The 23,736-nt window shown below is 34.4% G+C and overlaps 2 pseudogenes; both read right to left on the bottom strand.

The window, feature by feature from the left end:
- Positions 1 to 5,411: 5,411 nt before the first annotated feature.
- Positions 5,412 to 6,328, bottom strand: LOC141519676 (olfactory receptor 4C46-like; annotated as a pseudogene).
- A 3,962-nt stretch (positions 6,329 to 10,290) lies between these two features.
- On the bottom strand, positions 10,291 to 10,888 carry LOC141517087 (large ribosomal subunit protein uL6-like; annotated as a pseudogene).
- Positions 10,889 to 23,736: the final 12,848 nt, after the last annotated feature.

The following is a 23,736-nucleotide window of genomic DNA, read 5'->3' as shown; positions in this document are numbered from 1 at the left end:
TGGACTAGCCCAATATTCCATTAAAATTTTTTTAGTCCATATAATGGTTCTAATCCCCTCTGACATTTATTATTTCTAATAAGTGGAAGTTGGTATCTCAGAGTTATTTTAATTTGAATTTCTCAATTCATTAACGTGTTAGGTTATTAAATATGATAGTAGATTGTTTTCACTTTTTTCTGAAAACTGCCTATTTATATCCTTTGACCATTTAAGAATTAAGGAATTGCTCTTATTTATTTTTTATTAATACATCTGAGTCCGTTTTCTATGTATTTAAGAAATGAAACTTTTTCTGAGTACCTTCCTAAAATAAAAAGTTTTAATGTTACCACTTTGTAACTGTTGATTGTTATCCCTGCTTTTATTTTTTAACCTTTCTCCAGACCTTTATTTTAAATCTTCTTGTGTGTTTTGATTTCAATTATGGCTCTTGTGACCACATATTGTTGGATTCTAATTTCTCAAGGCAAGAAGACACATTTTTCTGAATATTTATTTTTCTTGTGTTAGGGAAGACACTAGTTTGCAGACCTTAGGTATTGAGATCCCTGGAGCCCTGGCTTACTGGAGTTAGGAAACTAATGGAATTATTCTGTGGACCAAGCAGTAAACCAGAAGCTTTCAATGAAAGAGTGGTCAGAACCCCAGTCCCTAGGCTGGGCCTGGATCTGGCCTGTCCTCACACCATCTGTGCTAGGCCCTCAGGGCTAGAAATAACAGAGACTATCTCTGGATAATCAGAATGGGGAAAAATCTTTGGCCCATACCTAGGCCTTAGGGCAAGATGCAAACACTTGGAACTGTTTCTTTGTTTACCTTTCCTCAGGGAACTCCAGGGCTCCCTTGGAAACTCAGGGATCAAGGCCCAGGTCATCCAGACCAAATGTGCTGGCTTAGAAGGAGATCTCCCAGTCTGCTATGGGGACATAGCAAAGGCTTCCATTGGGGCTCTCAGTTTAGTCCCCAGACCTCATCCTGTCAACCTCCTGGACTGAGTCTCTACCCAGCCCACACTCCTCTATGACAGACTTTGCTTAAGATGTTCTCCTCCATGGATTCATCTGTGGGTTATGTTGATCCAAAAATCTAAGCAGTTAGATTCATATCAATTCTGAGGGAAAACAAGAGCACTTAAAACATTGCCTGATTTCTCTCTGCCATCCTGACCAGAAGTCTCTCTCTTATGCATATGAGGAAATGTAGGATCTCTTGATTTCTGCCACATCTTACTTTTCCTTTATTCTTCAATTTTCCTCTTTTGAATTTCACCCCATTTCATCCTTCTAGCAGTTACATATACAATGATTTTCAGTTCCTTACTTTCTCAAGAAATTTACTCTTACTATCACTGTTATTGATCTCACTTGGAGACTACAGTATACATGCTGATATGACCTAGAAAGTGCTCTTTCTCTTACAGTTCAATGGCCTACTATATCTAATAATGGACACATAAATCATATTTGCTATCACGCTTGGACCTCTACAATTTTATATTCTGAAAATTCTTTTTTCCGCTAATAATATCGCAGTATGTACCTTTTTTACTATTCCAGAACTTCTTAATCATTGTGTGTTTGTGTGTGCGTGTGTGTTTGTATATGCATACAAATGTATATCTGTTTGTGTCTGATGACCCACTTAGGCTGACTAGTTCTGTGTTCCTCCATTCTCATGATATCTTAATGGCATAAAATGTTTATTCTATGGCAGATTATGATGAAGATCAATTTTGTTCATATCAAAATATTAAATCAAAAAGGTTGCATAACTCAAATTAAGGACATATCTTCTAACTTTTAAACAGCCAGGCTTCATAGTTCATTAAACCCGGTCTGGATTACTTTATTTCTTCTTCTGAATGTTGACTTTGTAAATAGCTTTTGGAAGCTTTGAAAAGTAAGGGGAAGACTGGTTATCACGGTTCCCACAAAGTCATGTTCACCCTTTCTGTCTCAGTTGTGTTAAGTTTGTGACTATCGGATCACTCTGTTGACAAGGTCCTTGTTCAGAGCCTGGTGAAGTGATACATAGAGGAACAGTCCAGACAGTGGCAATGGAACATTATAGAAGGAGGCTATCCAGGGCACTTATGATGATACAATCAAAGCCTCAACAACACTTCACAATTCCTTTTGTGTACCATATAGCTCTTAATAGAACAGAGAGAGCAGTAGAAAATACTAATGTTCCTGTTGATTCAGCTCTGTAGAGTTGAGAACCAGAAATGAACTACAACTAGAAAGGGAGACTGGAACAGAGGTGCTGCATCCTTTAATATGTTTATTAATTCTCTTGATTTTATCTTACATTTACACATCACACTAAACTGTTTCACCATGCCCTTGAGTTTTAAAAGACTGATATAATTCATGGGGCCTTTTAGGAAATGAGTGGAGTATGAGAGAGTGCTATAACTGTGAAGAACAAGTAAACAAGTATGCAAGTCATTGTCAGATACTCTTTGGTTAGGTGTATTAAAGCAATTGAATTTTTTTCTTCAGGAAATAAACATGCCTTTGTATTATTACAAAATAATTTTGGCCTTCAAAACCCTCTGAAAAGGTGAGAGCAATAATTTCCAAGGCTCTTGAGATGACTTCAGATTACATCTGGTTAATTAATGAGTGAATAGAAAAATAGTCAACACAAAATTTAGTCTTTCTTTCCTTAAAAAGTCATGCCAAATAAATCATATAATTTACAAAGATACTGATTATCACCTAAATTTAGATTAATTTGGACACAGATCTAAACTATTCTTTAATAGATCAAATTAATGAAGAATGCAGAGTTTTCCTAGATATTATCTGTAAATTTTGACAAAGACATTTGTTCTATATTTGTAAAAGGAATGGAGAGTTTGAACAAATGCAAGTTAATTTAGAGCACAGTTGGATGGATTTGGAACCCAATAATGCTTTCATTGTTGGAGGAGAGCTTTAGAGATATGACTCACAAACATCTTTGTCACTCTTTGATTTTCAATACTGCTCTCCTTCCCAGGTTCTACTTTTCAAAATAGGCCTTCTTGCCAACTCCTCACATACAGTATTCCCTATCCCTTACAATTTCTGGTCCTCATGACTGCTAGACAACATCTTCTTTTCTCTACTTAGTATGGTTTCTGGCAAACTTTATGGTTGGACAAAATTTTTCTGTGAGATGAACCCTAATTTCATATGGACCCTCAATTTATAGGACTCCCTTCAAAATTACTTAGGTTTTATTATTGTATCTCTTTTAAATTCACTGCCTAATGTTCATGTGATACAGACCTAGGAATTGCTACATCAAAGGTTATATATAATGCAAGCCTCATAAGAGCTACAATAATTTTATTGTGGCTTAAATATGCCTTTATATCAAAAATTTAGTTCCTCAGCAAGCATTTATGAAAATTAACTATGTCCCTGGCATTGTAGACAGAGAAGACAAATACAAAATACTTGTGAAATTTAACTGATCAATTTAATGAAGCCAACTGCTATATTAACATTTCATTTTCTGAAATCTGATGTTTCAAAATCTGATGTTCATTTTATTTAAATTGGAAAGGCATGTATAAATTCAAAAATCAAGGAATATGATGTAATTTTTTCTTTGGTTTATTTATTTTTCCAATTACATGAAAATATAGTTTTCAATAATCATTTTGAAGGGTTTTAAGTTTCATATTTTTTCTGTCTCCCTCCCTCAAAGAAAACAATAAGGTTGTGAATATATAACTGTAGTAAACATATATCCATATTAATGTTGTTATTAAAGAAGAATCAAATCCAAAAGGGAAGACCCCATAATACACAAGACAAATTTTAAAAATTGAAAAGAGTAATCTTTGGTCTGTATTCTGGACATGGATGATGTTTTCCATCACAAGCCTTTTAGTATTGTCTTTGATTATTGTACTGTTGATTTAAGCAAGTCCATTATACTTGATCAGAATACCATATTGCTATTAGAATGTACAAAGTTTTTCCGGTTTTACTTATTTCACTTAACAGTAGTTCATGAAAGTCTTTCCAGCTTTTTCTGAAGTCCCATCCATCATAACTTCTTACAGAAAATTAATGTTCCCTTATATTCATAGGTCAGAATTTGCTCAGCCATTTTCTAATTTTTTTAATTTAGAAAAAAATCTGATATCTTTTCTTCTTTAATAAAGATTTTATTTATTTTGCATTTTACAATTTCCCCCCTAAGTTTACTTCCCTCATAGAAGGCAATTTATCAGTCTTTACATTGTTTCCGTGGTATACATTACTCCAACTTGAGTGTAATGAGAGAGAAATCATATCCTTAAGAAAGAAACATAGGGGCGGCTAGGTGGCACAGTGGATAGAGCACTGACCTTGGAGTCAGGAGTACCTGAGTTCAAATCCAGCCTCAGACAATAATTACCTAGCTGTGTGGCCTTGGGCAAGCCACTTTAACCCCATTGCCTTGCAAAAAACTAAAAAAAAAAAATAGAGAAACATAATGTATAAGAGATAGCAAGATCAGACAATAAGATATCACTTCCCCCCGCCCTAAATTTAAGGTAATATTCCTTGGTCTTTGTTCAAACTCCACAGTTATTTCTCTGGATAGAGATGGCATTCTCCATTGCAGAGGACCCCAAATTTTCCCTGACAATTATTGCACTGATGGAATGAGTGAGTCCATCACATCAAGGTTGAACATTGCCCCCAAGTTGCTGTTAGTGTGCACAGTGTTTTTGTGGTTCTGCTCATCTCACTCAGCAGCTATTCATGCAAATCCCTCCAGGCTTCCCCAAACTGCCATCCCTCCTGGTTTCCAATAAAACAATCGTGTTCCATCCCACACATATTCCATAGTTTGTCAAGCCATTCCCCAATTGAAGGACATTTACTTAATTTCCAATTCTTTGCCACCACAAACAGGGATGCTATGAATATTTTTGTACAAATTGATGCCCATTCCCTCAATTTCTAATTCTTTGCCACCGTGTTTTCACTATTAATATCTTTGTAACTATGGATACTCTTTTTATCATGTCTTTGTGATACAGACCTAGGAATTGCTACATCAAAGGTTATGCACACATTTATTTCCCTTTTGCCATAATTCCAAATTGTTCTCCAAAAATGCTAGTTCAATTCACTACTCCATGTAAGGCAGTTATTCATAGGAGTTATAAGTCTCTCATGTCCCCTCTATAATTTATGCATAAACTGTACTAAAATAACTTAAAAAGGATAATTATATAGCTCTTTAAATATTAAAAAAATAAAATTGATAAACAAAACCACCAAGAACACAATGAATGCTAGTTAGTAATTTCTTTTTACTATATTCCTGAATTTTCCCCTTTACTGATCAACAGAATCTTTCTTTTGATCTTTTCGCTTCTCACCCACCCCCAACATGAATTTATGAGGTATACTTTACCAGCTAACTACAACTTCCTTCTGACTGAATAGTTTCTTGATGGCATTTTTCATCTGGGCATTTCTCAGTGTGTAGATTAAAGGGTTGAACATGAGGGTAATCATTGTTTAGAAGACTGCAAAGGCTTTATCAATGGAAAAGGTTGTTGCAGGCCTCAGATAGATAAAAATGCTGGGAAAAAATAATAAAATAACTACAGTGATGTGAGAACCACAGGTAGAGAGGGCTTTGCCTCTCCCCTCTGCACTGTGAATCTTCAAGGAACTCAATATGACAACATAGGAAATCATTAACAAGAGGAAGTTTAACAGGCAAATGAAACCACTATTGGAATAGACCAAGAATGTGAGTGTCAGTGCAGGCAAGGTTCAACAAAGGGTTTAAGTCACACATAAAGTGATCTATGACATTGGGACCACAAAATGGTATCTTGACCATGAAGAGTATCTGTATTGCTGCATGGAGCAAATCTCCTATCCAGACTACAACCATCAAGATGGTACGTAACCGCCAATTCATGATGGTCATGTAGTGTAGGGGCTTGCAAATTGCCACATAATGGTCATAGGCCATTACTGTCAGTAAAATGACTTCTGCAGCTCCAAATAAGTGTTCACAAAACACTTGCATCATACAGCCATTGAATAAAATGGTTTTCTTTTATAAAGGGAGTCTCTAATGAATTTGGGTGTGTTAACAGAGGAATATCAGGCATCTATAAAGGATAGGTAGGCAAGAAAAAATTACATGGGGGAATCCAGGCTAGGGTTGTTCGTAATGGTGAAGACAATGAGTATGTTATAGCATATATAGCATATATAAAGAAAAATACAACAAAAATAATTTTCTGCATCTTTGTATTCTCAGTCAGTCCCAAAAGGATAAACTCAGTCACGTTGTTTCCATTATCCATTTATTCCATAGAGTTGTTTAATTCAGACAAGAGATGTTTATCTGTAAAGAAAGTTACAGTTTTCAGTAAGAGTAGAGCCTTCTTTTCATTGGACTTTATTCTAGAAAGTTCTAGAAACAACCTAGCCTAGACTACATTCTGTCTTAACCCTTTAACCTCTGTTACTGGGTGACCTTGAAGTAGTCAGTTCACACCCTTTTAATCTCTATGATCTTAAAATTTAGAGAAGATGCATAAGTTTTAGTGCATAGAGTACAGACTCTGAAGTCAAGTCAGCCTGAATTTAAATCATTCTCATATGAATATTACCACCTATTATAGTATCTAGCAATTACAGATTATTTTGAAAGTATTGCATATTTGCTTTTTTGCTTGCAGTTCTTTTATACAGGTATTTACATTTCATTCTCACAACAACTCTTTAGGGAAAATTATTATTATTGCACTCAACTTTAAAAGATATGGAAATTGAGGACAGGAGAGGTTAAAAGATTTCCCAAAATAACACACCTAATAAGTTTCTGAGACAAGATTTCATCTCTTTTATGTCAGACTTCAAATTCACTGTTCTATTGATTGCTCTACGTAGTTGTATAATCCAGATCATGTTACTTAATCTCTCTGCCTCAGTTTTCAAATCTGAATAATGTTTGGATGAATTGATCCCTGTATGGTCCCTTCAAGCTGTAAATTTTCTTATGTTATGATTATATTTTTTACCACAGTCAGAAGTTATGAGAACAATGATTTTTTAATTCTTATAGAGTCTTTTTGGAGTATTGTTCCATCTAATCTCTCTTGTTTTGTTTTGTATTTTGGTAGACAAAACCAAGTGATATGGCCTAATTGATAATATATTTAGATAGATTAGGAATTCATTTAGGAAACAAATATCAAACACTGATTTAATATTATCTTAGAATCATGTCCATTTAGAGCATAGGCATCTGTTCTTTGTCCTAGATTGTGTAATATTTAAATATTGACTTGGATAAAAGCATATTTGACATTAATAATCTATTTGCAAATGACAAAAATCTAGGAGGGAAAGAGAACAGCATGATTGTGTGTGGATTTCCACAAATTCTTCACAGGCTAAAACATTATTGCAAATTAAATAAGTTGCAATCAGATAGGAATACGTTTGTTTTCTTGATTGTAAAAATATCAATTTCATGTGACAAACTGATGAAATTTTGGTTAAATCATAATCCCTCTCCCTTGATTTTGAGGTCTAAAAACTCCATATGAATTAGCAATGTTTTATATAAGTTAATGTGATGTGTGTATGTAGGGGTGTGTGTGTGTGTGTGTGTGTGTGTGTGTGTGTGTGAGTGTATGTATGTTAAATTGGGCTCCTAGCTTACAGGAATGAGGAAGATATAGTTCCTTGTGATTCTTCCAATAGAATGGCAAAATTGGAGTATTGTACTCAATTGCACATGTCATTGTATGAAGGACATTGATAAGAAGGTAGATTTTTCCATAGGGGAAGAACTGAGATGACTGAAGTGGATTAAGTTTAATTTTGATGAATATAAATTGAAGGAATTTTGCATGTTGAAACAAAGTGAGAAGATTCAGAGAGTTAATAAGAGGTGTCAGTTGAAATAGGAATTGAATTTGTTCCATATGTCTCTATGTTGTAAAACTTGGAACAAGTGTGGGAAGCTGCAAAGGGGTCATAGCGTTGTAGTTTCATTGCTATAGGGATCTTGGGGGGAGCACTTATTTCATTCCACTATTACATAGCACAAAGGAAAACGACTTCATTAAACTTCCTTTGATCAGAAGTATTAAATAACTGAGGTGGGATTTGTAACCAGTCCACTTATTTTCTTTGATGCCCAATGCAGTTAATTTCATTGAATTGAATATATTTAATTATAATGTCATGGGGGTAAAAGAGGAACCTTCATATTAGAGCAATGGATAAGAAAAATGGCCATTTTAGGCACAAATAGGTTCTCTGCTTCTCATGCGCTGGTCTTCAACAATATTTATATTCCACTTTGCTGGGAATAATATAGTGGAAATTATTTAGGAGGATGAGAATGAATTGATGTCAGAAGTTCCTCTAATCTTGAAGTCTTTTAGTTCTGTATTGACTTGTTCTGTGCACACACACACACACACACACACACACACACACACACACACAGACACACACCAAAAAGCACAACGAACCATATCAGAACCACAGTCCTTCCCTCTCTTGTCTCTTCCATAAATACACATTCCTCTGGTTTTGTAGTGAACAATGTGTTTAGTAATCATTTAATATCAACTTTATCTCTTCCTAGTAATGTTGAAGTTTCAATATAACAAGAAATCAGAAATGCTTTTGTTAAGTATTTAGAATGTAGGAGAGTTCGGGCTTCTTTTCAGGAAGTGAACAGACCTATATGACTATATCAACATGTCCATCTATTAAAATTTTTAGAGATAAGAATCAAATGGTAATATGTTGACTATTTGACACAATGAAGTATGCAGTGTTTCATCATTTCTGTAATGGGGAATCAATGAAGGTTCTCAAGAGGGAAGTTATAGGATCATATTTTGGTCATATCTGTGGTCAAGATAAACAGAGAAGAAAGACAATAACCTGACCTGCATAAAATCTGATGATAGCTTTTAATTGCACTATATTCCTTGGTAATCTTCTGCATTTATATATCTATATTAATTATACTCATAATGTAAAGGCATCTCAGATTGTCATAGGACTCCATGACACCAGGTTAAGAGTCAAAGGACTGGGAGGCAAAAGAATAGTGTGTTCTCTTCAGCAACAGTCAAGGCTACATTAAATGAAAACCTGTATTTGATTGGTAACCTGCTGTAATTCAGTTTTCTTTTTCTTCACTGAAACTATTCCTTTGCATATTATTCTATTTTTAAATATCAATTTGATCTTTAGCAAATATGTCTTCTTTCTCAATTGCTTCTATATTACTCTATTTTACTCATAAAAGCAATCCAATTTACTGGAAAAAATTCATTAATGGTCTCTACCATCTGCAATAGAATTTGAGACTTCCTTGTGCTTTTGTTTTTATACTAATATAGTAGATGAATAAAGGGTGTAGAATTATATGTTCTGCACTAGCACATTTGGAACCTGCCTCCTTCTACTGCAATTAATCAGCTACATCCCTTTCTTTGAGGTTCTGTCTGTCTGTCCATCTAATATCTATCTTACATCTCTATCACTATATGACCTATAGCTAAAGAATCCATATATATATATATGTTGATCCATCTCTACAAAGATCTTTCTTAAGATAATCCACTGTCTTCTTATTTCTCAAAAAGGTCAGTATCCGGTTCTTACTCTTTTTCTCCAATTCAAACTACCATTTATAACTGGTGGCTTCAATGCATGTATGATTTCTCAAATACCCTTGTCAATCAGTTCATTAACTCCCTCAAGTTAGTCAATAAGAATTTACTAATCACTTTGTGTATTTAAGAACAGTCCAATGTGCCCAGAACACAAAAGGTGGGTCATAGTTTAGACTTCCTCATCACTTAACTAGAAAACATCAGTGTTACTGAGATTTAAATTTCCTTTCTCAGTTTATCTGAAGTCATCCAAATCTCTTTTTAACCTCCTTTATTCTATTCTGCTGCTAATTCTCAAAAACCTAGTCCTTCCAATTTTCTCTGTCCTCCCAGTTCCTCATATCTCTTCTGTCCACAATTTCCCTTTCTTCAAAATCTTGATCCTGTTCCTAAATGTTGACCTCTATATTTTTCTTTTATTTTTGAATGCCCTTCATTATGGCCATTCACATACTGCTATTATTTTAGTCTACTTCATTCATGGTTTCCAGGATTTCTATACCTTGGCAGATACAAGATCACTGTGATAAATGCCTCCACTAATTTTTTTTTCAAATGACAAAGAGTATTTTTATTTTGACATCTGAATAAGTGTTGATTGCTCAGGACACAGCCTTTGGCATCTTTTCCAAATTATTCATCAGCTTGTTGCACTGTGCCTTTCTCAGAAACATAGATACCATCCAAAAACTTTCTGATATCCTTGTTTTTGACTGTAGTGGCCTGTTGGATCAGGGCAGCTGAATTTGATACAAGTTCAATATCATTTCCTTCAAGAATCAACTCATTTTTCTGGGCTTGAGAAACCGCACAAGCAACACCTGGTCTCATATGTACTCTTTGGATATATTTTTCACCCAAGAAATTTCTGATTTCAACAAGTGAGCCATTCTCTTGAATAACAACATTGATGGGGAAGTGAGCATACACAGACCTCATCTTGTAACGAAAACCCAGAGTAACACCTTTGATCATGTTCTGCACATGACTACAGATTGTGCGTACAGTTGCAGGTTCTTTTCAATTTCCCCACCACTTGTCCACCCGGAGCCTTATTTTCTTCTTTCCAAGGAGACTGAGTTCCACATTGATATGGTTGAAATCCCTTCGGAGGATTCCTCTGGGCCCCTTCACAATAACTGTCTGACCCTTCAGAGAAATGTCAACATTTTCTGGAATGTCCACAGTCTAGTTGCTTAAAATGGTCTTCATTCTGATCATGAATGGGCCAAAGAGAGAACGTCCATCCACTATAATTTAAAGTCATTTATTCTCAAAGTATTCTTGATTTTGAAATACAATCTTTTTAGAGATCATTAATTGGTTCATTCATCCGTGACAAAAATGGATTTCAAACCCTGTAATTCTTTTCCTTACAATCCTATAATTTCCTTTCCCCTTTTATCTCCTAGAGTTCTATGAATCTTAAAGTCTACTGAAAATATAGTTTATCCATTCCAAATTATACCATTATACCACTGATAAAAAATTTTAAAAAGCCAGATATCTTCTTCCATATTTTTGTCATTTTAATCCAGGCTTTCTTGAAGAAGTTGTATTTCTCCTAAACACATTCAAAAACTTTACAAGAACTCTCTCTTCAACTAAATAAATATTTCTTTAAAATATTATCAAACTTCATGCTACATAATAAGTGTTTAATTGATGCTGATTTTCTCCATTTCCCACCTGACTGAAATCAAACATTAAGGAAGGATGCAGGAAGTAATAAAATGAATGGTACATTTGGAAACCATTGAGTCATTTTTCAATCTCTTCTTTATCCTCCTTCACTCTTCTGAACTTTCAAAATATGTAGCTCTTATCAACTGTAAATAAATCTAATCATTTTGTCTTTCTAAATATTTTTCCCCAATTTGACTTCCATGGTACAGTCATTTACCGATTCTCATCTTATCTAATTGTTCTTTCTTTGTCACTTTTGCTGAATCATCAAGCACAGCCTTCTTGTTTTATATTAACATCCTTCACACCTTTGACTTGGGCCTTCTTGTTTCTCACAACATTCTCATGCTTGTTGCTAACATTTCCTTTCATAGATGCAAGCAAATACATTGTCAACACAGGTAGACTTGGCACTTCATCTTACAGATTTGGAGGAATACAAAACACTGTAGAGTAAAATGAAATTATTTCCCTACACTTTAACCTACTTTTCTCTACAATGCATATTATAAGATCATCATCCTGTTTCTAGTCCTTAAATATCCCCTTTCCCATATCACCTGCATCGAATCACTTACCAGGTCTCATAAATTCTATCAAAGGCAGCTACACTATATTCTCCTCTCTCCACTAAGACTGTCACCACTCTTTAACAAGTTTCGTTTAAATAATTACAATAGCCACTAACCTATATTGATATTTAATTATATAAAATATTGATTTTATCTTATTATTCTTATCCACATATCCTCGAGGATTCTTGCCCATTCTTAAAGTATCATTAGAGGATTTTTGTCAGTATTTTTCTTCTGATTTCATCAATATTGGATATATGAAATGCAATAGAATTTGAAGTTAACAGGTTTTCTTAAATGAGAAAACTTTATTCCATCCAGTTAAATTTTAATCATGTATTTAACCTTCCTGATTCCAAATCCTGTTTTTGTTTTCTTGAATTTCCCTTTGTTTTTGTTTTAGGTTTCTTTTAAACATATGTGATCATTTTAAGCACATGTATATAAACAATGTGAAATACAGAAAAGTATTGCCTAAGTTTTTACATATTAAATTATAATTGAAGAGTAGCCTAAAGTCTTTAAGAGAAGAGAGATCTACCTTTACTCACCAATAACTGGTAATTTATGTTTTGTTATGTTATTTCACTATACATACATATATATATATATATATATATATATATATATATATTTCAAGAATTTAAAATTTTGGATTATTCTTGCTCTTTAAAAGGAGTGCAATTTAATATAAGTATTGCATTGTCTAAGAATGTCTGCATCTACCACTGTTACTTATACTTGGTCACACCATCTTTGTTCCTCAGTTAGATGGACTATTAAAAGGAAGTTAATCCCATTTATATGATGATTTACATTTCATCAATATTGTTCTTTGAACCCTACTCCAGATGACAACCATTAGACATGTTAAAATTTTTATTTTATAGTGAAGGAAAATATGGCTTCGAAAGGTGAAAAGTCAGAAACTGAATGAAAAAAATCGAATTGTGTACTAACAACAATCCAAATACTTAAAAATATATCAATCTAGATTCTCTGCTGCATAGTTTCCTTTAAGAATCAAGTCTTATCCTATAGATGAAATGAATTTAAGAAAAATGAAGTAAATCATTATAAAGGGTCACTATTAAATACATGAAACAGAGTATCAGCTCCATTAGAATTTTTGGAGGAGGTATTGTGGAACTTACCTTAGTGTGATGTATGAATCAGGATACTTTCTCATGTATTCAAGAGAATTCTCATTTTTATGTTGCTATCATCTTTGGATAGGGAGATGGTGACAATGGTAAAACATCAAGTCCATCTTTTTTTTGAGGTATTTTCAAGATTCTTGCATCTTGAATTTCCCTCAACTTTGATCTAGTAAAACTCAATCTTATTCAAATCTACGTTCTCGAACAAGAAAAAAATAATCCAAATCCCAAAGTGAGATATTAACAAGGGCTCCTTGATTCTAAACATGTCTTTATGACAAAATACAAAATTACTTAAAATGATCATCTATGTTTATACCTCTTATCGCTTTACCTTGTCATGAGAAATAGAGCTGAATTGCTTATGATAAAGTTTAGGAACCTATTTTCATGCCCAGAACTGAGCTCTCAGAGGAATTAATTATCAATGAGGCAAGAAAATTTGATTCTAGAAGATACGTTATTTTAGGAAGTTCTTCGTGAAACAAATTAAAGACCTACAAAGTTTTAAAAAGAAAACAGGAAACTTGGAAACAATTTATAGCCAGTCTTTCTAATAAAGGCATCATTTGTAAACTGTATAGAGAAATAAAAAAATAAACACAGTCATTCTACAATTCTCCATTCTCCAATAGTCAAAGAATATCAACAAGAAGTCATATAAACATTTCTAAAGCACTATTAATTAGAAAACTGAAAAATTAATAGAATTCTGAAGTATCACCTCATACTTATCATATTAGCTAATAAGACAAACAAAAAGGAAATGATCAAGGAGATGTTGAAAAGTTGGGACACAATTGTACTATTAATGGAGTTGTGAACTGATCCATCCATTCTAGTGTGCAATTTGCAGTGATGCCCAAAAGGTTATAAAATTGTGCATCCCCTTTGATCCAGTCATGCCACTACCAGATCTGTATCACAAAGAGATCATAAAAAAGGGAAAGGTCAACATGTTCAAAGTGTTCAAAAGTTGGTGAATGGCTGAATAAATTATGGTATATGAATGCAATAGAATATTACTATTACATATGAAATGTTGAGTAGGCAGATTTCAGGAAAAAAACCTGGAAACACATGAATTCATCCAGAATAAAATAAGTGGAACCAGAACAGTAACAACATTATGTAATAATCAACCATGAGAGAAAGCTCTTCTCAACAATACAATGGTCAAATACAATTCTAAAAGACTTGCAATGGGAAATATAATCCTCATCCAGAAAAACAATTTTGGAGTCTGAATATAGAAGAAGTATACTATTTTGAATATTTATTTGTATTATCATATTTTTCCATTTTTCTTCTTTTAAAGTATTAGTAATATGATAATATGGATAACATAATTGTGCAGGTATAATATATCAGATTGCTTGCTATTGTAGCTTGAAGAAGGAAGAAGGTAAAGGGGAGAGACAAAAAAACTACAAAACTATCCATGCTTATAATGGGAAAAGTAAATAATTTAATAATTTAATTAATTAATTAATAATTTAATTAATAATTAAAAACAGATTAAAAGAAACACTACAGACATGTTCATGTCACCTCTATATATGTAAGACATCAATTATTTGACCAAGATGAGGAATAATGACCTGTTCCCATTGTGATTTTAGGGTCTGACTCACCAAGAATACAGTGTCCAATATAAGGGGAAGAATGAAAAATGTCATACAAATGTGACATCCTTATTACACCCTTCATATGAGCTTAGTGAAATTGAATTCCTATGGATCTTCAGGTGATTCCCCACTTACTGTGTCAACTCATCTGGCATTTGTCAACTTCAAATTTGTGGGCAAATGAGATAATAAGAAGAAATCTAATGACTATGTGTTTCAATTAAAGATGCAAATGAAAGGTTTTTCCTATAAGGTTTTGGAGGAAACAGGGCAGGTAGTGGTGCAGCGCATAGAATGGAGGATATAGAGTTAAGAAGACTCATTTTCAGAGGACCAGAGTCATGATGGCAGAGTAAAGGCAGTGATTAGCCTGAAGTTTCCCTCAAATCACTCCAAATACTTTTAAATAATTATTCTAACCAAATTCGAGAGTGGACAAACCCACAAAAGTGTGGGTGAAACAATTTTACAGCCAGACAGCTGTGAAGATTCATGTAAAGAGTTTACAACACTAGGGTTAGAAAAGACATGCATGTAGTTCAGTTTGCATCAGAGCATCCAGAAAATAGCAGAGTGCCTGGGTCCATGGAAGTGGTGGTGTTTTTATACCTCTCAGCTCAAGGATGGCCAAGGACAACTTGGAAAGTCAGAAGAAAAAACCTGGCCCCAGGAGGAGCCATCCAGCAGTTCCTTCCAGGGGCTGCAGCCCCATAGAAGGTAAGGGGGCCAGGGCAAATTTCGTAGGTCTTTTTGCTCTACTTGAGATAGGACTATGTTGCTTTTCCCATACTCAAATCTAAGTTCCAGACAGGACCCCAGTCTCAGGAAATGGAGCAGAAGAACAAGAGTCTATAACCTTAGTGGAGCAAGGACCTTTCTCATAGTTCCAGAACAGAAGAAGTTTTTGTGGTCATACACAGAGCACAGAGCAGGAGTACAGTTAGAGCCTCTCATGAGTCATTGAGGAAATTGAAAACTTGGTGGTCCCTGGGGAATATCTCTGAAAACAGCTGCAAAAACCCTCAAAAATTTAGGACAGTGTATCCTGGAATCAGAGTCCAAACTTAACAAAGAGTTAAAATCACACTATAGGCTGGGGAAATGAGTAAACAACAGAAGAAAAAAATCAGACAATAGACAATTACATATGTCCCATGGAGGATTAAAATGCACACTCAGTAGATGATATCCCAATAGAAACTTCTGCATACAAAGCCTCCAATAAAAATATATGAATTTGTCTCAAGCATGAAAGAATCCAAAAAACATTTTGAAAATCAAGTAAGAGAGAGAAGAAAAATTGGGAAGAGAAATGAGAGCAATGTGGGAAATCATGAAAACTGTGTCAGTATCTTGGTGAAGGAAATACAAAAAATACTCAAGAAAATAGCATCTTAAACACCAGTCTGAGCCAAATGGAAAAAGTAAAGTAATCCAAAAGGACAATGAGGAGAAGAATGTCTTAAAAAGCAGAGTTGCCAAATGAAAAAGGAGATACAAAAACTCTTTGGAGGATGTCATTTCTTAAAGTATAAAAAGGAGCAAAGGGAAACTGATTGCTGTGAGAAATCAAGAAACAATAAAACAAAAACAAAAGAATGAAAAAGTAGAATTATGAAATATCTCATTAGGAAAAACAACTGACCTAGAAAACAGATCCCTGAGAGAAAATTTAAAAATTAAAGAACTATTTGAAAGCAATGACCAAAAAAACAAAATCTAGATATCATTTTTCAAGACATTATCCAGGACGGGGCAGCTAGGTGGCACAAGGGAAAGAGCACCAGCCCTAGCATCAAGAGGACCTGAGTTCAAATCAGGCCTCAGATATTTAATATTTACTTAGCTGCATAACCTTGGTTAAATCACTTAATCCCAGTGCCTTGCAACACCAAAAGCAACAGAAAAAGTATTTTTCCAGGAAAATTGCCCTGATAAGAAGCAGAAGATAAAATAGAAATTGAAAGAATGCACCAATCACCGCCTGAAAGAGATCCCAAAATGAAAACTGTCAGGAATAGTGTAGTCAAATTTCAGAAGTCCCAAGTCAAGGAAAAAATATTGCAAACAGTTAGAAAGAAACAATTCCAGTATCATGGAGTCACAGTCAGGATAGCAAAAGATTTAATAACTTCTATATTAAGGGACTGTCGTGCTTGGAATATGATATTCCAGAAGATAAAATAGAGCTTGGATAATTATATATATATATATATATATATATATATACATATATATATATATATATATATATATGTAAACGCACACACACACACACACACACACACACACATATACTCAGAACTTACTCTTACAGGGGAAAAGATTGACATTGAATGAAATGGAAGACTTTCATACTTTTCTGATAAAACAACCAGAATTGAACAGAAAATTTGCTCTTGAAATATGACTCAAGTGAAACATAAAAAAGTAAACAGAAAAGGTAAATTATAAGGGACTTAGTAATATTTAAATGCTTATATTTCAGGGAAGATGAACCTGATAACTCATGAGAACTTTCTTATTTATTAGGGAAGTTAGAAGGAATATAGATAGATAGATAGATAGATAGATAGATAGATAGATAGATAGATAGATATGCATATATATCTATATATCTATATCTATATATGGTCAAGCCATAAATGGGAATGAAATTACTATTAAAAAGATGAAGAGGAAAGAAAAATCTTTGGCAATCAAGTGGATGAGATAGAAGGTGAAGAGCAGTGAGTGATTCTTACTCTTCTGAATTGTTTCAGAGAGGGAATAAAATATGCACTTTTTTGGGTACAGAAATCTATCTTGGGGCAGAGCCAAGATGGCGACAGGAGAAAAGCTTCTCTTAGGGGTTCTCTCTATAATGTTTCAAAACTCATAAAACTATGACTCTAAAATTTCTAGAGACAGAACCCACAGAGTGATCTAGTGAGGCAGTTCTCCAGAACATTGTAACCAGGAAAATAGCGGAAAGACTCTGTGCCACAGGCTTAGAAGGACAGTCAGTCAGAGTAAAGTAACTTCAACCTCCTGGAGGCAGCCCCAGGACACCTGGGAACCATGGCTCCTGGCAGCAGGGTCAGTTTCCCAGCCTATACCTGGGGAGCACCAGGCACAACTTGGAAGATCAGTGGGAAAACTCTTCCAGAGCAAGTTTGTGAAGCCCAGGGCACTCAGCAAGCAGTGGGGGGTGGCAGCTGCCCAGATCCAGGAAATGGAAGCAGGAGGAGCCAGTTGGCAGGAGGCCCCCAGGCAACTGGGCCTTGAGTGCTCAGCCTAACAAAGGTAGGGGAGTGGAGAGAGAATTCTGAGATCCATCCTCTGTACTTGCAACAGGACTCTAGGGCTCTGACCCCATTCAGATCCTGATCACAGTCTAGGCCTCATAGCAGGGTCCCCCTACCTCATCCCTGTGGCAGAGGGGTGCAGTTGTGGTCATTCACAGACCAGGAGGGAAGACAGAATCTCACACACTGAAATCCTTGTGGAGGGGGAATGTCCCAATAATACTCAAAAGTTCAGGAAGCACCCCCAAACCAGGCACTGGCTGGGGAAATGAGTAAACTGAGAAAAAGAGGAACACCATTGAGAAATACATTGTCTATGATCCCAAGAAGGATCAAAATACTCAATCTGAAGATGAGAAAGTACAAGCTCCTGCATCTAAAGACTGCAAGAAAAAGAAACAGAAATTGGGCTCAGGCTATGACAGAACTCAGAAAAGATTTTGTAAATAAAGTAAGGGAGATGGAAGGAATATTGGGAAAAGAAAGGAGAGAGATGCAGAAAAAACATGAAAAACAAATCAGCAGGTTAGTCAAGGAGACCCGAAAAATGTTGAAGAAAATAATATATTAAAAAGCAGCCTAGGTCAAATGCATAAAACAGTTCAAAAAGTTATTGAGAAGAATGCTTTAAAAAGCAGAATTGGCCAGATGGCAAAAGATAAGAAAGCTCTCTGAGGAAAATAAATCCTTCAGATTGAGCTAAAGAAAACTATTAACTTTACAAGAAGTAAAGACACAATAATTCAAAACCAAAACAATGAAAAATTAGAATAAAATGTGAAACATATCATTGGAAAAAACAACTGCTCTGGAAAACAGATTCAGGAAAGATAATTTAAAAATTATTGGAATACCTGAAAGTCACGATCACTGACATCATTTTTAAAGAATTCCTATAGGAAAATTGCCCAGAAATCCTAGAAGCAGAAGGCAAAACAGAAATTGAGAGAATTCACCGATCTCCCCTGGAAAGAGATCCAAAAAGAAACAACCCCCAGTAAAATTAGCCAAATTCCAGAACTCCCAAGTCAAAGAGAAAAAAAATTATAAGTAGCCAGAAGGACACAATTCAGATATCATGGAGATGCAGTAAGGATCACACAGGACTTAGAAGTGACTATATTAAGGGCTTGTAAGGCTTGGAATATAATATTGCAGAAAGCAAAAGAGCTCAGAATGCAACCGAGAATCAACTACCCAGCAAAACTGAACATCCGCTTCCAGGGAAAAAGATGGACTTTCAATGAACCAGAGAAATTTCAAATGTTCCTATTAAAATGGCCAGAGATGAACAGAAATTTTGGTCTTCAAGTACAGGACTCAGGTGCAGCATAGAGAGTGGAGGAAAAGGGTAATATGGGGTAGTTGATGATGAACTGCATGTATTCCTGCATAGAAAAATGATACTGATAATACTTATAAGAACGTTCTCATTTAATAGAGCAGGTAGAAGGAGCTTTTATAGATGAAGCACAGGAGAGATTTGAATTTGAAGATATAATATATTGTAAAAATGGAGTCAGTGGCTAAAAGGGAAATGTAATAGGAGTAAGGGAAAGGAAAGGTAAAATAAGCTAAGATAATTTCATATAAATTTTTTTATTACAATGAACTATTGCAATGATATGGAAGTGGATAAGGCAAGGGGAAATGAAGGAACCTTCCCTCTCATCAGAGCTGGCTTGGAGAGGAAACAGCATATTTACTCAATGGGGTATAGACATCTAGAGTAAGAAGGAGAAAAGGGGGACATGGAGAAGGGGGGATGTTAGTGATGGAGGAGAGGGTGGACCATTGGGGAAAATGGTCATATATAACACATTTTCTTTTTTACTTCTTTCTAGGGTCTGGGATTGGATGACCTGTCTAAGACCACAGGGCCAGGTAGTTGCTGGGCCCTAGGCATGGTATGTGGGTTCGGGGTCTCTTGACCCCAAGGCTGGTGATCAGTCTGCTGCACCACTCAACTATACTACAGCACATTTAAGAAGAAAGGCACAGAGTGAGAGGAGAGAAAAAATATATTGTATGATAATGGGGAAGTATGAATGGAGGGAGCTGCAATCAGCAATAGCAACAGTGGAAAAATATGAGAGTAGCTTTTCTGTGATGGACTTATGATGAAGAATGTGATCCACCCACAACAGAGCTGGTGGTATTGGAACAGAGACTGAAGCACATTTATCATTATCAATATCATCTTCATTATTATTATTATTATTATTATTATTATTATTATTATTATTATTACTATATATTTTTTTGTTTTTGCAGGGCAATGGGGTTGGGGTGACTTGCCCAGGGTCACAAAGCTGGGTTATTGCTGAGTGTCTGAGGCCAGATTTGAAATTGGATGCTCCTGACTCCAGAGCTGGTGCTCTGTCCACTGCACCACCTAGCTGCCCCATTATTATTTTTTATTTTAATTTTAATTTTTTTCTCTTTCCTTTACTTTATTGCTCATGAGGGTCAATATTTTTGGGGAGAGGGGGCATTAAGTTTACTCTAAAGAATATTTTAGTAATGTATAAAATAAATATAATAAAAAATAAAAAAGAAATCTATCTTATGCTAGAGGAAGGTAGGAGAGGAAATAGATGGAGAAATGGGATGGAGAGAGGGTGAGGGGTATAGGTGATAGAAGGGAGGGGAGATTGTGGGAGAGGATATTCAGGTGTAAAACTTTTGAGGAAGGACAGGGTAAAAGGAAAGAGAGAAAAGAATAAATGGGGGTGGGGAAAATAAGATGGATAGAAATACAGTTAGAAATAGCAACTGTAAGAAACAATATTGAAATATGTTTCTATGATAAAGACCTCATTTCTCAAATGTAGAAAACCAAGTCAAATTTATAAAAAAGAACCATTCCCCAAATGATAAATGATCAAGAGAGATGAACAGTTTTCAGATGAGATCATCAATGAAATCTACTTAAATCATTTTTCAAAAATGTCCTAACTTACTATTGATAGGAAAAATCTGAGTGGAGCAATTCTGAGGTATTAATTAATAAATACCTATTAGATTGGCTAATAGCAGAAAAATGTAGGAGCTATGAAATAATTCAGTGATTTTGTGGAGCAAAACACAAAGGGATATAAACCATGTCTACCCTTTGGCCTAGCAGTGCCTCGGCTGGTTCTATATTCAAAAGAAGAAATACAGAAGAAAAGAACTTTTTATTGCTTTTCTGTTGTGATAAATGATGAACAGGATGGTCTCAGTAAAGAAAAAACTTACATGAGCAGATACAATGGAAGATATGCTTTGTACAAAGTAACAGCAATATTTCAGGATGATCAGCTGTGAATGAATTACCTTTTCTCAGCAAGTCTCTTAAGGACTTACAGTACAGAATATTAGCTATCCTAGGGACAGAGCTAATGTCTGAATATACACTGAAGCATGTTTTTTTCCTACTTTATTTTTCTTGAGATTTCTCTTTTCATTTTTTGTGGAGGGGGGGGAATTATGCTTACTTTTACCAGATGACTCTAGTAGCGGTGTTTTTCATGACTGCACATTTTGGCCTATGCTAAGTATCTTGCTTTTTCAATGAGGAGGAATGGGGTGGGAGGGAGAGAATTTGGAAGTCAAGGTTTTGGAAGTGCATGTTAAAACTCTTTTTGTATTTAACTAGTGGGGAAAAGAAGGCATCTTCTTGAATTCAAATCTAACTTCACATTTTTTGAAGTTCTCTGATCCTACATAAGTCATTTAACCCTTTGCATTAGGTAGGCATCTTAGGATTTAGAGAGGGTAGAATAACAACTCTAACGGTCTTTGCTGAGAAAATCCCAAATGGTATTACAAAGAATTAGATATAAATGAAAAAATGTCTGAACCTCAACAACAAACTTGGATAGAACAGGGTATATTAGGAACAACCAACTTTTCTTTATTATTGCTCTTGTTGTATGTAAGTTTCTTGTTTTCTTTTGTTTTGATTGTTTCTTAATCTTTCATTTATACTTATTGCAACAAAGCAAAGATCTCAATCTTTCAGTTCCACTCACTTAAAGTGAACATCAACAAAGCAACTCTTTTTGTGATGTCAAGCATACGTAATGAAGAAATGCCTTATAAAGAACAACACAGATTGTTTCTGTGATGATTTTCACCTTTACCTTTTTTAAAATCCTTTAGAATGAGAGGCAAATCAAGGTATGCTTTACCTAGATGATAAATGTTCAAAGAATAAAAACAGCCTTTTTTAGGAGTAAGAAGTCCCAAATCAGGTTGTCAATAGTCATTGGTAAAATCATTTAAATCACTAATAGTTAGAAAATTTCAAATTCAAATAACACTGAGACTCTACATCGTATCCATCATACTGTCAAAGTTGACAAAAATGGGAAATGGAAAATGCTGGAGGGATTGTGAGACAACCAGTATTCTGATGTATTTTTGTTGGAAAGGTCTGCTGGTCTAATCATTCATGAAAGAACTTTCAAAATGTATAACAAAAGTTGTCAAACTATGTATACTTTTTAACCCAACTATTAGATACTTTTTATAAAAGATAAGAATAAAAGAGAAAAGGTGCCCATTTGGATTGTAGAAAGATTTGCTACAAAGAGAAATAGATTTACACAAGTATACATGTCTGTTTATATTTGTACATGTGAAATATACATCTTTATATATTACCCTCAGTTTAATTTCTTTGCCACCACAAAGAACTGTAATGAATTTACATATGATGCATAAACAAATATACATATACATATATATTTAAAGGAGCACCTTTTATGAATGGAAAATTGTCTTCTAAAGAACATAGCTAAATTTATAAGAATTAGACAAAACAATAATTTATAAGAATGAGTCATTCCCTGCTAAATAAATGGTCAAAGAATATGAATAATCAATTTTAGATTAAAGAATAAATATATGGAAAATGCCCTGAATCATTATTGATGAGAAAATTTTAAAGTAAAAAAAAATTTGAGATATCATCTTATACTTATCACACTGGTTACAGTGTAGGCTGTTTAATAGGAGAATGTCTAAATACAAGTTATGGTAAATGATCATGATGTACAGCACTAAAAGAAATGAGCTGACTAAAAAACTTGGACTTATGAAGGATAATGCTAACAACATCCAAATAAAGAACTCATAAAAAGATGTAATTATGGTTTTACAGATATATAAGTTTGTGAAGATATATAAATATTGATTTATTTGGGTGTGTGTTTACATACACAGGTATATATGAGAATATTCATATTTAATTGTAACTTCCTCTAGAGTAGAGTTGGAGGTGGGAGAACAGTGGGAAAAGTTCACAGCATAAAACAAAAAACTTATAGGAGAGAAATTAAAAATAATGTATAGTATTTATTACATTTTTTCCAAAAATAAAATTCCTGTTTTTTTAATTGAATGCTCTATTTATGTTCTTTTGTGTACATGGAAATGTTTTGTGCTCCCATTTTTGTATTGAAATTTTAAAAGAATTTAATATTATTATGTTTTAAAAAAGAAATGAAGACATGCCAATCAATTGGAGAGTGTTGGATGAAATTCTGATTTATTATGCCATAATGCTATAAAAATGATGAAAGGGATGATTTCCAAAGTAATTTTTGTTAAATAATCTCAAATGATTCATCACTGCTACTAGGCAATTCTATTATGCCTCCCTTTTCAAGATTCTATTTCACTGCTCTTCTCAAACTTCCCATGGTTCTCTCTAGTACCACAATCAGCAAAAAAGCT

The sequence above is a fragment of the Macrotis lagotis genome, chromosome 3, assembly GCF_037893015.1.
Source record: "Macrotis lagotis isolate mMagLag1 chromosome 3, bilby.v1.9.chrom.fasta, whole genome shotgun sequence".
In the NCBI taxonomy this organism is placed as follows: domain Eukaryota; kingdom Metazoa; phylum Chordata; class Mammalia; order Peramelemorphia; family Peramelidae; genus Macrotis; species Macrotis lagotis.
The sequence above is the reverse complement of the archived record's forward strand: the minus strand, read 5'-3'. Positions and strand labels throughout refer to the sequence as shown.